This window comes from Pongo abelii, chromosome 5 (genome assembly GCF_028885655.2).
Source record: "Pongo abelii isolate AG06213 chromosome 5, NHGRI_mPonAbe1-v2.0_pri, whole genome shotgun sequence".
NCBI classification, from domain to species: Eukaryota; Metazoa; Chordata; class Mammalia; order Primates; family Hominidae; genus Pongo; species Pongo abelii.
In genome coordinates this window covers 63,987,486-64,002,027 of record NC_071990.2, presented here as the reverse complement: position 1 = coordinate 64,002,027, position 14,542 = coordinate 63,987,486, and positions in this window count along the sequence as shown.

The following is a 14,542-nucleotide window of genomic DNA, read 5'->3' as shown; positions in this document are numbered from 1 at the left end:
GTATGTGTCTTTCTGTGCCTGTTTTACTTCACTTAGCAAAATGTCCTCCAGGTTCATTCATGTCATAGCAAAGGACAGTATTTCTTTCTTTTCTAAGGCTAAATTGTATTCCTGTGTGTGTATATACTGTATATACATGTTATGTATATGATTTTAAATCTATGTTTTCTTTATTTGTTGGCTATTGTGAATGATGCTGCAAGGATCAAGGGAGTGTAGATGTCTCTTCAACATACTGATTTCATATCCTTTGGATATATACCCGGAAGTGGGATTGCTGGATCATATAATAGTTCTATTTTTAATATTTGTAAAACTCTGAAACTACTTGCTGGATATTCTTGTTTTAAGCAAATGAGTAAATATATTTTGAATAACAGAACCAGTTTTATTTTTCTTTTTCTTTCTTTTCTTTTTTTTCTTTCTTCTTAGAACCAGGTCTCTCACTGCTAGAGAAAAGTAGATACAAATATGGAACATGGGAAAGCTAGAATGAATCTTGGTGTATTGGATTGAATCTTGAGCACGTCTAATAATATTCAGATTTTGGTTCCTAAATACTGTTTTCCTCTAAAAGGAAACAGGCCTTATTGAGAAATGTCTGGTTCCAGGGCTGGGGCAGGAAAAGTACAAGGTAAGACTGGAAATTTCTTTCTTTTTTTTTTTTTTTTTTTGAGACAGAGTCTTGCTCTATTGCCCAAGCTGGGGTGCAATGGCACAATCTCGGCTCACTGCAACCTCTGCCTCCCAGGTTCAAGCAATTCTCCTGCCTCAGCCTCCCAAATAGCTGGGATTACAGGCGTATGCCACCACGCCCAGCTAATTTTTTGTATTTTTAGTAGAGACAAGGTTTCACCCTGTTGGCCAGCCTGGTCTCGAACTCCTGACCTCAGGTGATCCACCTGCCTTGGCCTCCCAAAGTGCTGGGATTACAGGCATGAGCCACCACAGCCAGCCTAAGAAATTTCCGAGCCCGGAAATTTCTTGAGCCAGAGATTAAGGAAGTACTCAAAGGCAGAAGAAGAAAAAGACATGAAAAGGACACCAAAATCTGCTTGAAGAGACTTCCAATTGCCCCAAATCTGGGACGATTTGAGTATCAAAATAAGAAAAGATAGAAACAGATTATAACTCACTGAATAAAAGGAGAATCAATGAGTACATACTTAAATAAGTATTTGAGCAAGAAGGGAAACCTCCTTACAGTAGAATGCCAATTGGTCCATGTTGAAGAAATGGCAGAATTAGAAATCACCATTTGGAAATTATCATGGTAATAATTTGGGATCGAATCATCAGTGGATGATAAAACTAGTGGATGAAAGTTTGATATGTAATATGGTATTTATATAACTTTAAAGTACCTCTTCGGAGACATTAATTGTAAAGGGAAAAGTAGTTATTTTAGAAATCTGGTAGTCATCACCTTGACCAAGTGACCAAAGTTAATATCTTCAGTAATGGGAGAAATTAACATCAAGCATTTCCTGATAGGATACGTGGAGAAGAAAATAACATCACTTCAGAGATATTCCTGCCAAATATGTGTATCCTGAATCTAATCATGAGGAAACATCAGAAAAACCCAAACTGAGAAACATTCTTGGTATAATTGGCTTGTACTAATCAGAAACGTCAAGGTCATATAGAAGATAAATAATAACTGACCCACTATTAAGATCAAAGCAAACATGACATGACAACTCTAGCCAGTCTGTGACCCAGGTTTTTATTTTACTATAAAGGATATTACTTCGACAACTAGATAAATTCTAGCTAGTGTGGATGAGCTAAGACTATTGTATTGATGCTAATTCCCTGATTTTGATAATTGTGCAGCAGTTATATAAAAGAATATATATTCCTGTTTTTGGACCCTGGGGTTTTAGGACACTAAAGTGTTAAGGATATCATGTCTGCAACTTGCTTGCAAACAGTATAGGAAAGAAATAGTGTATATACATACGTAGAGAGAGGATGATGAAACATGTTGGCAAGATGTTAAAATTCAGGGAATCTGAGTGAAAAGTTTGTAGGAATTCCTTATATTTTTCTTGCATCTTTTCTTCATATCTCAAATTACATCAAAGAATGTTTAGAAAACTAAGTTGATTTGTGGTAAAGCCCTCTGGACAACTGTCCGAGGCACAGTGTCTGGTAGTCTTTACTCCCCACCATTGTAAGTAGAATTAGGGCATACCAGCTCATAGGCAGAAAAGGAAACTCCTCTACATGAAATACGGGGTTGGGGGTGGAGAATTACAATGTGGGGAAGGAAATGAATGGTTGAAATCTGAAAGTTCATTAAACTCTGGACTACTCCATTTCTTTACATTTGTAAAAAAGTTTATAAACAACTCTTAAAAACAATAACAAGGGACTATCAATGCTTTTGTGTACAAATAAACACGAAGAGTAAAATGAAATCTACTTTGTTTGGGGATCTAAAAGAAACTCTTATTACACTGTGAGCTGGGTAAAAAGTTGTTGGAAATTAAGCTAGAGGCAGATAGGTAGGAGAATGTCATTATAAGTTTTACTTGACTTAGGAGGCATTACATGATTTGCCCCAGGTCTTTCAGTAAAGATTAGGGTTTATTTCTCAAATATTGGGCTCTTGACTGGGGAACCAATTGGGTGAATGGGCACAGTGTGTAGGTCACAATCTTCTTTCCATGTTCATGTGATATATCCTTCCTCACATTCAATCATCAACACTCTGCCTTATTAATGCATAGATGCATTTATTCAATGAACAATTATTATTCTTCCTGTCAGATACTGTTCTCAGTACAAGATAAAATGGTGAATAAGTTAGATAAGATCCCTTTTCATAAAGAGCTTATATTTACACTTTAGTGGGAGGATTAGACAGTAAACAAGACCCAAATATTTCAATATGACTATTGCAACTTTTGAAAGGTGCCAAGAAGGAAACCTGCAGGATGATATAATTGAAAGAAAGAAAAATAAGTTTTCAGATCTTCCCTGAGGAGGGTTCATTTTGGTTGACGTCTGAATGATCACAAAATGCCTGGGACTGAGAGGTTTCCTGGGATAAGGAACTTTCAGTTTTAAAACAGGGACAAGTCTGGCAAACTGAGACATGAGACACCCTAGCACATGACTGGCTTATGCTTCAAAGGAACACTCTAATTTGTGAATGAAATGATGACACAGCTTTGTTTTAAAATAATCCAGCCAAGAGAAGGTGCAGTGGGGGATGTAGTTGAAAAAATATTGGCCATATGTTAATTAATGTTGTGATGGGTAGTGGAACTCATTATACTATCCTAAATTTGTAGTTTGCAAGTTCAAGAAGATAAAAATAAAAGGATGCTTCTGGCTGTTTTATGGAGAATGGTTTGCAAGGGTTAGGAACACGAGATAAGAGGCTAGAGCAGTAGTTTAGGAGACATGATCATGGCTTGGATGAATCAGGTAGGGGTGGAGGTGGTGATAATATGGGATGTATTTTGTATATAGAGCAAAGGAAAGGATGTAGGATTTGTGAAGAAGTGTGGATTTAATAGGTAGAGGTCAGCAGAGAGGTTGGCAAAGGAGATTTCAAAAAAGCAGTCGGTGAAGGAAGTCAAACCAGCGAGTGTCGGGTCAGTGAAAACTCAGTCAAGGAGAAAACCGGTCAACCATGTGAAGCGCCAAGGAGAAATTACATGGAATAAGGTTAGATCATTGATTCTTGGGTCAAAAACTGAACTGAAGAGAGATTGGAGAGAGGCAACATGGGAAGAAGGAATACGGAGAGGTTGGACTCTTGAAAAGTTTTACTGTGACTTGGAAAGGCAGTAGATTATTAAGTCAGATTTAGTAGTTTTTGAGTTCAAAAGAGAGGTTTTTTTTATTTCCATAGGCTATTGGGGAACAGGTGGTGTTTGGTTACATGAGTAAGTTCTTTAGTGGTGATTTGTGAGATTTTGGTGTGCCCATCACCCGAGCAGTATACACTGAACTCAATTTGTAGCCTTTCATTTCTCACCCTCTTCCCACCCTTTCCCCCTGAGTCCCCCAAAGTCCATTGTGTCATTCCTACGCCTTTGCATCCTCATAGCTTAGCTCCCACTTATGAGTGAGAACATACAATGTTTGGTTTTCCATTCCTGAGTTACTTCACTTAAAATAGTATTCTCCAATGTCATCCAGGTTGCTGTGAATGCCATTAATTTATACCTTTTTTGGCTGAGTAGTATTCCATTGTGTGTGTGTGTGTGTGTATATATATATATATATATACACACACACACACCACCCACAGTTTCTTTATCCACCAAATGAGAGCTTTTAAAACATGGAGGAAATTCTATGTAAAAAATTTATGTGTATTTACCAGTATATTTTAAAATGGCAAAAAAGATGGGAGACACTAGGAAATGGTTGTAAGCTGATGGAAATGACATAGTACAGAGGGAAACATTGATGATGTGAAAGAGAAACAGGGGTGAAGCCATTAAGGGTGTAAGGAGGTTGGCTTTCAGAAGGCAGTAGTGACATTTCACAGTAGTAGGAAGAGATGGTAAATCTATTAATAAATGCATCTTTTTTCATGGAGTTGGATGGAGACAGTAGGGGCTTGCCCTTCTGATTGCTTCTAATTGCTTGGTGAAATATATGGTAAGTTCATCAATCAAGGAGTGATATATGAATGCAAAGAGATTGGAAATATCAGTCCTAAAATCTGATATTCCTTTATTAGTGCTAGATTCCTTTCAGACTTAAATTGTTTTTCTTGAGACAAGGTCGCCCAGGCTGGAGTGCAATGGCGAGGTCTTGGCTCACTGCAACCTCTGCCTCCCGGGTTCAAGCGATTTTCCTGTCTCAGCCTCCCAAGTAGCTGGAATTACAGGCACTGGCCACTATGCCTGGCTATTTTTTTGTATTTTTAGTAGAGAGGGGTTTCACTATGTTGGCCAGGCTGGTCTTGAACTCCTGACCTCATGATCCACCCGCCTTGGCCTCCCAAACCTTTCCTTAGCAAAATTATCCAAAGAGAATGGGAATCTAGCTAAGATACCTGGCTAAGAGGGAGGCAATGGGAGATACTGATAGTAGTAATGGAAGAAGAAAACCTGCTTTGATTGTTTTCTCTCTTCTAGGATGAGATGCAAATTTCTTTTAAACTATATAGAACTCATGTTGAGTTAATTATACTCCTTAGTTTATGGCACACTATTCATCCTGTGAGGATTTCTTTTTTCTCTCCTTCCTTCCTTCCTTCCTTTCTTTTTTTTGACAGTCTCGCTCTGTCACCCAGGCTGGAGTGCACTGGCGTGATCTTGGCTCACTGCAACCTCCACCCCCAGGGTTCTAGCGATTCTCCTACCTCAGCCTCCCGAGTAGTTGGGATTATAGGTGACTGCCACCAAGACCTGCTATTTTTTTTGAATTTTTAGCAGAGATGGGGTTTCACCATTTTGGTCCTAGTAGAGACGGGGTCCTATTTGCTATTTCTACATCTCCCTGCCACCCTCATAACCATTCTGAAGTGTTTAATGTGCATCCTGTTTTGTGTGCATGCATTTTAACTTACATAAATGGTATTGTGATAGAAATCTCATTTGCATCTGACTTTTTTCTTTTTTCTTTTCTTTTTTCATTTGTGAGACAGGGTCTCTATCTGTCACTCAGGCTGGAGTGCAGTGAATGGAGCAATCTTGGCTTACTGCAACCTCCGCCTCCTGGGTTCAAGTGATTCTCCTGCCTCAGCCTCTTGAGTAGCTGGGATTATAGGCATGCACCACCATGCCCGGCTAATTTTTGTACTTTCAGTAGACACGGGGTTTCACCATATTGGTCAGGCTGGTCTCAAACTCCTGACCTCAAGCAATCTGCCTGCCTCAGCCTCCCAAAGTGCTGGGATTACAGGTGTGACCCATTGTGCCTGGATTTTAAGATCAATCTATGATTCTATACACATCTGGATTTTAAGGACTGGATTTTAAGATCTAACTATGATTCTATACACATCTGGGCTCCTGCTTTTTCTAATGGCTGGGTGGTAGGTTGTTCAAGCAGTAAGTGCATCTACCACATTTTGTTTATTCACTCCCCAATCATGTACACCAGATTCCATCATCATCCTCAAACATGTCTCCCTTTGGATGTTCAAAATGTCTTAGGGATGGATACCCAGGAGCTAAAGTGCAGAAGCATGGTGCATAGGTATATTGATTTGACCAAGAAACTCTAGATTGTCTTCTGGAAGGCTGTATCAGTGTCCACCAACAGTCATGAACATTCCTATTACCCCCACCCCCAAACCCTCCAACACTTGGCATTATCCAACTTTCCAATGTTTGTCCATCAATGGATCTAAAGGGTTATGTCATAGTATTATTTTTTTTAAAATGTGTATACCTCTGATTATTAAGTTTAAACATATCTTCATACATTTGCCAAACTTTTGAGTTTTTTTTCTGAGGATTGCCTATTCATATCCTTTGCCAATTTTTTTTTTTTTTTTTGAGACAGAGTCTCGCTCTGTTGCCAGGCTGGAGAGCAGTGGTACGATCTCAGCTCACTGCAACCTCCCTCTCCCAGGTTCAAGCAATTCCCCTGCCTCAGCCTCCCGAGTAGCTGGGACTACAGGCACAGCCTGGCTAATATTTTTTGTATTTTAGTAGAGACGGGGTTTCACCATGTTGGCCAGGATGGTCTCAAACTCCTGACCTCGTGGTCTGCCCGCCTCAGCCTCCCAAAGTGCTGAGATTACAGGAGTGAGCCAACACACCTGGCCATCCTTTGCCTATTTTCTTTTAGATTTCCTGTTCCTTGTTGATTTGCAAACCATAAAGAATAATGATTAAACATGAAGCATAGTGATTACCCTTATGGTTGAGGTTGGAAGTAGGATGGAATCCTGGAGGGAGATACAGAGGATTTTAACTGCATTGTAATGTTTAATCCTTCAGGTTAGGTGATAGGTCAAGTATACTTATTGAATTACTCTTTATCTCTTTGTTAATATTACATGTTATGTAATTTTAAACAAATTCTACAGGTTAGAATGTATTCATTATTCTAAATCAGTACTTTTCAGGCCAGGCACGGTGGCTCATGACTGTAATCCCAGTACTTTGGGAGGCCAAGGTGGGTGGACCACCTTAGGTCAGGAGTTCAAGATCAGCGTGGCCAACATGGTGAAACCTCTACTCTACTAAAAAAACACAAATTAGCCGAGTATGGTGGTGTACACCTGTAATCCCAGCTACGTGGTAGGCTGAGGCAGGAGAATTGCTTCAACCAAAGAGGAGGAGGTTACAGTGAGCTGAGATTGCACCACTGCACTGCAGCCTGGGTGACAGAGTGAGACTCCATCTCAAAAATAAAAATAAAAATAAAAAAAATTAATAAAAATTATTACTTCTCAAAATTCGGTTCCCACACCTAGTATCATCAGCATCACCAGAGAACTTGTTAGAAATGCAAAATTGGCTTGGACTTCAGACCTCTGGAATCAGAACTCTGGAGGTGGGGCCCATCAATCTGTGTTTTAACAAGCCTTCCGTGTGATTGTGGGACAGCTAAATGTTTTGAACTATTGTAGGGAAAAACTAAAGCACATTTTCATGCTATCTTAAAAAATAAGAAAATCTCTTTTGCAATCTCAACTTCTTTTTTTCTTTTTGCATGCAATTTCTTGGTATTTGCACTATTTTATATGCTTGGACCAAGTTTCAAAATCCTATTAATTATTTATTGCTTATGCAAAGCTACAGCTTCAAATACTGAACATGTAACTTTATCACTAAGTGTCTTGAATTCAAATTAAACTAATCTAATTTTTATTATGTTTTAAAACACAGAATATCCAACATTGATCTTTTATAATTCAATTACTAAATCATTCAGTCTCAGTTTTTGCAAGTTTATTCTTTTTATGAAGAGTGGAAATTGTACTGAACTTTCAGTACAATTTTTTGAAATCTTGTTGCTAGAGAAACTAAGAACAGTTCTAGATTTCCCTCTTTCTCTGATGCCAGCTTCCAACCAGAACTTGGGAAACATTTCCTTTTGAACAACCTGTCATTTCCCTACTGGTAAACACCAAGGCTCATATTCCAAAGAAGTTTTCATGGTGGTGATTAGGCACAACTTTGCTAAGATAAACCTCGCTAAGATAAACCTCTAAAAATTTGCATGTACATTTAATGTCAGCAAATTTAAAAAATGTTCCCACTATTTTGCAAAATAATTTCAGAGATAATTTATCTTTCTTTCTTGCTAATCTCCATTTGGCTATACAAGACTGGCCTCAGGTAAACTCTGACTGATGCAAGTAAAATTTGTCTGTGACACCACATCCGCTTTTTTGTTCTTTTAAACTCCTGTCTGGGCCTGCCCATATTCCACTGGTAGTATTCTCCCCAACTTCTCTCTCACTAGGGCCGTGGCCCTTTCTCCAGATTCTTGGCGGTTGAGGTGTCCTCATTGTGCCCTACGGGTTAGGATAGTCACCCTCCTTCCCCCTTGCCATATAAACACAAATTAAACTGTAGGGTCCCTGTTTCCTCAGGGTTCTGATCTGCTGACAAGGGTGTTAATGGTTTAAGTGGAATTAATCAACCTTGACTGATTGTACTCAGCTTGTGGTTTCACACTTCTTTTAGGAAAAACTTTCATTGTAAAAAGAAGTAAAACAAACAAATGCAGAATTTAACTAATCCATTGAGTGAGGGTTAGTTTTGGCACTCAGCCAGTTGGCTTTTTTCTCTGGGGTGAAAAGTTACTCTCTAAGGCAATGGTTCTCTACTGGGAGCGTTGAGAACCATATTGATGCCAAAACCCTGTTTCCAGAAATTCTGATTTAATTGGTCTGAGCCTGGGCCTGGGCATTGGTAGTGTTGAAATCTCCCAGGTGCTACTAATATGGTTCTTCATCTTTATCCTGCTTTAGAATCACCTGTAGAGCTTGTTAAATCAGGATTCCTGGCTCCACTGCACAGTTTCTGGTTCACTAGGTCTGGAATAGGGCCTGATGATTTGCATTCTAACGATTCCCAGGGGACGTTGATGCTATTGGTCCAGGAACCACATTTTGAGAATCACTGCTCTAGTGAAAACTTGAAAACCATGGTTAGATGAGTTTTGCCTCGACCAGGAAATACTTCTACTCTCCCCACCCTCTTAAAAATACTTGTAAACTTAAGAATGGTTAAGAACATTATTCTCTTTAATTCATTCACATTATCATCATGAATCCATGGACGCCCCTTTCATTTTAGTTTTTAAAAATATTTAATGTAATTTTAATTTAACAAATATTTAATTTTAATTTTAAAAATATTTAACCTTAATTCCCAATCACTACTCTTATTCTCTCTTTTCCCACTTTCTCTAATTCATTTGACATGTTACCCAGTTGAAGTGCCAGTCCTCAGAATTAAGTCATAGAGCTTTTTGCTTTGAGGAAAATTTTAAATCGGAATGCTTTAGGGGGACCCTATGTTACAAAAAGACTCTATGCTGCTAAGACTATCAAATATGTTATAGTTTAAATGTTGTATTTATCATTATTTACATAAATAATATAATAAAACCTTTTCTAATAAAAATTAAGACTGCGTTTTCTTGTAGTGATACTTATTTTCTGTAAAGTAGGAAATACTATAAAGAAATTCTTTAGAGTATTTATTATCCTTGCAGATAAAACACAGTTATCACAACTGACACAAATGTTACAGTGGAAAAATATTGTAAAGTCATACATCAATTTTAAAACAGGATAAAATTATATGGATAAAATATAAATGGTGATTTGTTCCCCGTGAAAATTCCTGAGTTCAGATGTTTTTGAATACCACTGTTTTAATCTAATCTTGTTATATAATTCACTGTCTCAGGGAAATTAATGGGATATCCTTAAACTTTTGTGATTGGTTTTCAAATACCAGTAAAGCAGAGTGATAAAATGACCGGTGCCAAAATTAAATATCGCTATTGTTTTTTCTTTTTCCTTTTCCTTTTTTTTGAGACAGAATCTAGCTTTTGTTGCCCAGGCTGGAGTGCAGTGGCAGGATTTCAGCTCACTGCAACCTCCGCCTCCCGGGTTCGAGCGATTCTCCTGCCTCAGCCTCTGAGTAGCTGGGACTACCGGCGCCTGCCACCACGACCAGCTAATTTTTGTATTTTGGTAGAGACGTGGTTTCATCTTGTTGGCCAGGCTGGTCTGGAACTGTTGGCCTCAGGTGATGCACCGGCCTCGGCCTCCCAAAGTGCTAGGATTACAGACTGGGAGTGGTGGCTCACGCCTGTAAGCCCAGTACTTTGGGAGGCCAAGGTGGGTGGATCAGCTGATGTCACGAGTTCGAGGCCACCCTGGCCAACATAGTGAAACACCATCTCTACAAAAAATACAGAAATTAGCTGTGCATGGTGGCGCATGCCTGTAATCCCAGCTACTGAGGCAGGAGAATCGCAGCCTGGTTGACAAGAGTGAGACTCTGTCTCAAAAAATAAAAAAGTGCTGGACTTATAGTCATGAGCCATCGTGGCCAGCCTAAATATAGTTATTGATTTTTAACTAGCCATAATCTTCTGGAAGGCTGTCAGCTTTGTGATCCTTTGATATCACAAAGGCACAATCCTTGTGACTAACTCATCAAAACTACTATAAATGTGTTTGATGTTGCTGTAAGTATTACATTGCTTTTTATAAATATTTCTACATTTATTAACATTCAATACCTCATATTATCCCTGAAAGAATCATATGACACATGTGTACAACTGGCAAATGCCACTAATTTTAGTTATAGAATAAATGAAGCTTATTCACCATTTAATTAAGGAGGGAAATGCATATTATTGCTTTTTTTTTCTTTTAAGACAGAGTCTTGCTCTGTTGCCTAGGCTGGAGTGCAGTGGTGCAATCTCGGGTCACTGCAACCTCTGCCTCCCTGTTCAAGTGATTCTCGTGCCTCAGGCACCCAAGTCGAGTAGCTGGGATTACAAGCATGCCACTATGCCTGGCTAATTTTTTGTATTTTTAGTAGAAACGGGGTTTCACCATGTTGGCCAGGCTAGTCTCAAACTCCTGGCCTCAAGTGATTTGCCCTCCTTGGCCTCCCAAAATGCTGGAATTACAGGCGTGAGCCACTGTGCCTGTCCTATTACTGTGTTTTTAATCCTTCTAAATCTTTCTTCATCCACAGGGACCACACCCTATGTATTTTATTACCTAAAATACTGTACTTGGTGCAATGTTTTATATGTAAATATTCTTACAATTATTATTATTATTATTTTGTGAAGGAGTTTCACTCTTGCTGCCCAGGCTGGAGTGCAATGATGTGATCTTGGCTCACTGCAACCTCCGCCTCCTGAGTTCAAGCAATTCTCCTGCCTCAGCCTCCAGAGTAGCTGGGATTACAGATGTGTGCCACCACACCCAGCTAGTTTTTGTATTTTTAGTAAAGACGGGGTTTCACCATGTTGGCCAGGCTGGTCTCGAACTCTTGACCTCAGGTGATCCACCTGCCTCGGCCTCCCAAAGTGCTGGGGTTACAGGCATGAGCCACTGTGCCTGGTGACAATTTTTATTATTATTTTTTATAGACATGGTGTCTTGCTACGTTTCCTGGGCTAACTCTCGGGCTCAAGCAATCCTCTAGCCTCAGCCTCCTGAATAGCTGCGATTATAGACTTGAGCCACTGCACCCAGCATAAATGTTTTGTAAGTACTGCATTGACTTAGACCCCAGTTTTAGAGATGTGTGTGTGTGTGTGTGTGTCTCTCTCTGTGTGTGTGGTGATGGCTTCTGTGTCATTACTTTCACTCAGTGGAGAAATGTATCAGATTTACTAGTTCTGTATTCAAATGTCCTCAGAGAACCACTGCTCCTAACTTAGAGTGAACCTGGATCCCAGAGAGATTGCATGGCACCAGATGTAGCAGAAAAACATATTGCTTTCTGTTTCCTTCCAATTACACTGTTAAACCATGTCCAAAGTAAAACTTTTTTTTAAACATAATTGTCATACATTCTGATGTGTGTTCAATTTGTGATGAATGGCAGTTTCCACATTAAAAAAAAGTTTGTTCAGCTGGGCACTGTGGCTCATGCCTGTAATCCCAGTACTTTGATAGGTCAAGGTGGGCAGATCACCTGAGGCCAGAAGTTCTAGACTAGCCTGCCATAATGGCGAAACCCTGTCTCTCCTAAAAATACAGAGATTAGCCAGGCATGGTGGTGTGCACCTGTTATTCCAGCTACTCGGGAGGCTGAGGCACGAGAATCACTTGAACCCAGGAGGCAGAGGTTGCAACGAGCTGAGGTCACACCACTGCACTCCAGCTTGGACGACAGAGTGAGACCCTACCTCAAAAATTAATTAATTAAAAAAAAGTTTGTTCAGGAATTTGCTATATTTTGTTTGTGTAGCTTTAAAAAAAATCCTAAGTATACTTCCCCATACATTTCTCAATGCTGTTGCTCATTAGTCTATATGCCTCCTTCTGCAGCTTTACAAAGTCATTTAGAATTCTAATCCTGTCCTCCCAAGTAATAACCATTTATTCTAATTTGCTATTATCTGTAAATTTAATCATGTGCTCTAGTCCCTCAACCATAAAACTGATGCAAAAGTTAAATAGCTTTGTATTCAAGATTAAACAATGCATACTATAATTTGGTAAGCATCATTTCTTGAGCAAACTCACTGTGAATCTCCAACCAAACTATTTTTTAAAGAGCTCTACTCTAGCCTTTATTTTTTCATGTAATTATTGTGTGTAATACAAAATTAAGATATTTTTAATGACAAGATATATTCATCTTATTGTTTTCTTTTTTGAGAAAGAGTCTTGCTCTGTGGCCCAGGCTGAAGTGCAGTGTCATAATCTTGGCTCACTGTAACCTCTGCCTCCCAGGTTCAAGTGATTCTCATGCCTCATTCTTCCAAGTAGCTGAGAAAAGAGGTGTGCGCCACCACATCTGGCCAATTTTTGTATTTTTAGTAGATACCAGGTTTAACCATGTTGGCCAGGCTTGTATTGAACTTGTGACCTCAAGTGATCCGCCTGCCTCAGCCTCCCAAAGTGCTGGGATCATAGGCGTGAGCCACCTCGCCCAGCCTTATTGTTTTCTTTTACCACCTCGCCCAGCCTTATTGTTTTCTTTTAATCTATCAAGTCTCTTAAAGGAGAAAATGAATGCTTACAGATTTTGATGCCTCTGTCAGGTCAGTAGCTCTTCAAAGGCAGTGTCTGGTGATAATATTTCTGTGACTAACCCCTCCTTCTCATGCCATAGGATGAAGGCTCACGTCGGGTATGTAATACCTTAGTGCAATACATTAATTATTAATGGATTAGCTAAAAAGCAGATATAATTTGATCAGTGTAACAAAAATATATTGTGCACTATTTTTTTTCCAGACAATATTTTTTGGTAGCTTATTCCCAAATAGAATTCAATCTTTTGGGGCCTAGATACTGATTGAACATCCTCATGTGTTTTTGGAAAATTTTTAACAATAAAATATTTTAACTCTCATAGTTATAATATGATTGATTTTTGTTTCACTCTCCAACTTCCTCCCCTCCATCACACTTGCTCTTCAGTTGAAAGGTGTACAGTGGCATAGGACATTTTTGAGATTTAAGTAAGGGGATAGTGAATGGGGAGATTTTTTTTGTGTGGATTTAGTGGCATTTATTTACCTGGTTTGCACCTACCTCCATGTACAGCTAGCTGCCTTGGTATAGAAAAGGCTTCCAGAAATAGTCCTACCATCCACCGTGCTGTGCTGACCCATACATAGGATGTATGTAGCCATGAGCAGGTCCTGTGGTGCCTGGTACTGGTAGTATGTGGGCATAGAGGAGATTCAAGATTTGAGAGGTATGAATCCAGAGGCTAAACTGTGGAAAATCTTATAGGAAAAGATCAAAAAACAACTGAATAGAGGTTTACCAAAATTTGACAATATTCCTGAAAATTTGTATGACTTCACTCATAATAAATTGTGACACTAGAAGAAAGTTTTCAAAATTTCAATAACAATTTCAATTATATATGTGAGAGGAAAGATTGAATTGTTATTTCTATTTTTTCTTTATTAACTATTATAAAGTTGTCATAAGAAGAGGCAATCAAAGAGTGTGTGGTTGACTGGGTGTGGTGGCTCACACCTGTAATCCCAGCACTTTGGGAGGCCGAGGTGGGTGGATCACACAGTCAAGAGTTCAAGACCAGCCTGACCAAGACAGTGAAACCCCGTCTCTACTAAAAATACAAAAATTAGCCAGCCATGGTGGCGGGTGCCTGTAATCCCAGCTACTCGGGAGGCTGAGGCAGAGAATTGCTTGAACCCGGGAGGCAAGGTTGCAGTGAGCCTGGGTGATAGAGCGAGACTCTGTCTCAAAAAAAAAAATAAAAGTGTATGTGGCCATAAACATGCAGATAAAAGTGTTATGGGAGGCTAGACATGGTGGTTCATGCCTGTAATCACAGCACTTTGGGAGGCCAAGACAGGAGGATCACTTGAGTCCAGTAGTTAAGACCAGCCTGGGCAACATGGTAAA